The 3,683-nt window shown below is 40.4% G+C and overlaps 1 long non-coding RNA gene across 1 annotated transcript; it reads right to left on the reverse strand.

The window, feature by feature from the left end:
* Positions 1 to 1,838: 1,838 nt before the first annotated feature.
* On the reverse strand, positions 1,839 to 2,660 carry LOC143118532 (uncharacterized). The gene is made up of 3 exons (XR_012986183.1): positions 2,606 to 2,660; positions 2,232 to 2,441; positions 1,839 to 2,106 (listed from the first exon to the last, which is right to left on the reverse strand). It is a non-coding gene; the product is annotated as an uncharacterized LOC143118532 (long non-coding RNA).
* Positions 2,661 to 3,683: the final 1,023 nt, after the last annotated feature.

The raw sequence follows: 3,683 nt of genomic DNA on the forward strand, positions 1-3,683 counted from the left end.
ACAGATTTGTGCATGTATGCACACAAAAGAAGAGGTAGCCTAAACTATTGAAGCATTCTCAGAATATACTCGAAATATTTCTAAGTAGGCCTATGAAAAGTCATTGTATTACACATGGGTTTAGCTACCCTAAATCTGATTGCATGGCTGGCATCAAGATAAAGACAGATTACATTTCACCTAGTAACAAACTGCTGAAATGCAATAATGACATTTCTGACAGAATATGTGATTTCACATCATGTTTTCTATAACTCAATATTGAGAGGAGTTGTGCTTCATCTATTCCAAGTCATGCCATCTTAGAAAATGTTGAGACAAGCACGTCTGATGTTTGTCATTTAGAAGTTAGCAAGCTAAAATAGTTCACTACAGACTGCACTACAGATAACAACCGGAGGAAAGGCAATAAGTTAATTACATTTCTGACAGAATATGTAATTTCACATCTTATTTTCTACAACTAACGTTACATATTGAGAGGAGTAAAAATATCGCTCAACTTATTTCATTTAAGAGAACGCAACTTAGAAACGCAGTGCCCATTGATTTATTCAGCTTTGATTTGCTATAGCACTGTCTTGCCAATATAATGCTTACCTAACATGCAAATTTGTACTAGAAAACAAACTTACCTACAGGTTATATACTAACAGGTTTTTAAATGAAACTGTCAAATGAAAATAACTGACATCAAAAGCAAACGATAATATTGCAAGCAGTTCAGAATTATACAGTTAGCTAAAGTTACGTGACGATGCACTAGCCCCCGCTAAGCCATAATGTTGACGCTGATGAGAAAGCATATTACTGTCAAATAACATGATTTAAGGACTTCAAATTAGGATAAACCATAACTAGAACCGATGTAAAAACAATATTACCTCAGTTTATCCAGCTGTGTGGTTTCCAGTCGAGGTAAACTCCAACTTAAAGGAACACGCCACCCAAAATCAGTAGTAATATATGTTCTTACCTTAACTTTCACGAGTTGAGTCATACCTCTCCCGCGCCGGTAGGTGCACTCAAACGCTCTGTCGCGCGGCGCGAATATGTTAGCATGTTGCTATGCTAGCGGGCTCTGCCGTGGCCGTACAGAGAGGAACATAGCAGTAATCAAACACCTCCATTTTTTCCCTACTTAAATACAGTTGCACGAGTAGTTGATAAAAACGTGTACGTCACACAACATGAAACGTGGCGATTTTCCAAGCGAATAAACAGGAGAACTACAATGTGTGGCGCAATAGCACTTGGGAGTACTTCGACCTAGCGTGGTAATATTATTAACACCTAATTGTAGATCCTATCCACCACAGAGTTTAGAATCCATGCTGGATCGACCCTCAGCCTCTCCCTCCCCTCCGAGCGAGAGAGAGGCACACACACTAGAGATGCGCTGATGGGCTATTATTTCAACCATAACTGCATAGCAAAACTTATCATCCATCAGCCATCCATCAGCACCAAAGTTTGTTGACCAATTTTCAAAACGGCACCCGCCCACCATCCGTTGGTTGTTTTAATGTAGCCTAGGCTATATGGGTGATGCAGCGCTGCTGACGTGAGGCTAGAAAGCCCTTGCCTGTTCTAGAAAGACTGACCTAATGCAGCAAATATATTAAAAGGCTGAAGTCGTACATTGGCTAGGCCTATCCCCACACTCTAAGAAAAAAAGGTTCCACATGGAACCTAAAAAGGTTCCATCCTTTGATACAAATAAGGCACCCTAAATGGTTCCAAATGGAACCTTTTAAAAAGGTTCTATATGATGAACCATCAGGGGTGCCATTATTTTACATTCTAATGGTTCTAAATGTAGGACAGCAGCACTTTTTTGAAGGTCTGAAATGTCAAAAGAAACAAAGAATGATTTCATTAAAACATAGTTTAATGATCTTATTATTATTAAATAATTGAAGGGTGCAAGGGAAAAGAAGAAGCTGGTGACTTACCATCTGTGTTAGTATCTTGTAGGCTTGACAGCCTCTCCCTCTGACTCCCACTGTCAGCCACTCTGATGACGTTAGGGGTCAATATACTGAGGGTGTTATGCAGGCTTAGCTTTAAGTCCAGTCCAAACCGCAACTTCATTTCATGATGCATCTACAAATAAACAAACAAAACAAAACAGAGGAAATTGTAGTTACCAATAAATGGTTATAGAACTTACTACTGAACAGCACTGAACTCACATTATAGTAATACTACTATAAGACTTTGCTACTCACCAGCTCTGGCACCCAAAGAAATTGGAACATCTCCATCACCTCTTCAGTTGGCTTTGCCATTTGCTCTACCCTCTTATAGACAGTTTGCCTCATCCTGTCCATTATATGACTAATATCTGGCTGACGACGGCACAACTAATTGTTTATGGCGTTTATATGCTCTTGAAAGCTGTGGTAGTCCTCCCCAACTGCTTCAAGGTCCAACATAATCTGAAAAAAAAAAGACATGCAGAGAATGCAAAACGTATGTGAGCAATGATAATATAAATTTTCTCAAGCCAGATAGTCTTTCATTCAATCAGAAATAAATAAATAATGTAGCCGGACCTAACTGCTGTATGATTCAACATTTCATTCACAAACATATTACAAACCTCTTGTGTTGGCTCGTAATCAGAAGACATCTGGACCCCCACTCTGTACTTTTTTGCAGCATAGCAACATGCTAACACATTCGCGCCGCGCGACAGAGCGTTTGAGTGCACCTACCGGCGCGGGAGAGGTATGACTCAACTCGTGAAAGTTAAGGTAAGAACATATATTACTACTGATTTTGGGTGGCGTGTTCCTTTAAGTGCAGGTGGCATCCGGCTGTTCACGTCAAATGCACAGACTCAAGTGAAAATATTTTTTCAAGACTCATCTTCAAGTATCCAAAACATTTCGCGCCATAAACCCCTTAACAAATCATATCAAATTGAAGCTTATGTTGTCAGCATTACGGGGAAGATTTCAGAAATAAAATCAGTCATTGGACAGCTGAGATATTAGACGATTGGCCATCGTTACTTTTGTAACGAAATTAGAACGGTCGGGCTCGTAAGGTTAAGTGACCTAGAGGGCTGATTTGTGGTCAGTTCAGAGATGTTTGCAATCTGGCAGGAAGAAAAAAATATATTATAGCCTCTGTAGCCCTGTGTCAGTACACAGTTATTCTGATGGTCTCTACTGAAACTACTGTGTCTTAGCTTTCCAAAGAGGTCAAGCATTTGATGGTGGGCCAAATTGGGTGAGAACAGTGGCTTCTAGAGTATAAGAACAGTGTGATTTTGGGGTAAAAGCCTAGAGATGGCCCGTCCGTAATAGTTAAACCACACAAAATTGTATTGTAAGTATACCAGAGTCCTATGTACACCATAGTAATTTATTGATATGCCAGATAATGTCCTGCTTTTTGGTGTTATGGAAATGGTCACCCTAAAGTAGCTTACCCCCCCCCCCCCCCCCCCCTTCACTCACAACAACAACAACAACAACATAACTTCCTAACTTCCTACCACCTCAACCTCGTTTTCGGGCTGAAAATGTTCAAAATGGCGCTCATGTGACATGAACGTTCAGACAGTCAGATCTGAGCAGCGCTGCACGAAGTCGAACGAGCCTATTCAGATATGATGCAGTAATGGATTGCTCCAGACGATGGCAGCAGTACAGCTAAAAGGGTGCCGGCTA

This window comes from Alosa pseudoharengus, unplaced genomic scaffold (assembly GCF_046254945.1).
Source record: "Alosa pseudoharengus isolate Yale_2024_CS ecotype anadromous, Long Island Sound unplaced genomic scaffold, YU_APseudo_1.1 YU_APseudo_1.1_scf_12, whole genome shotgun sequence".
NCBI classification, from domain to species: Eukaryota; Metazoa; Chordata; class Actinopteri; order Clupeiformes; family Clupeidae; genus Alosa; species Alosa pseudoharengus.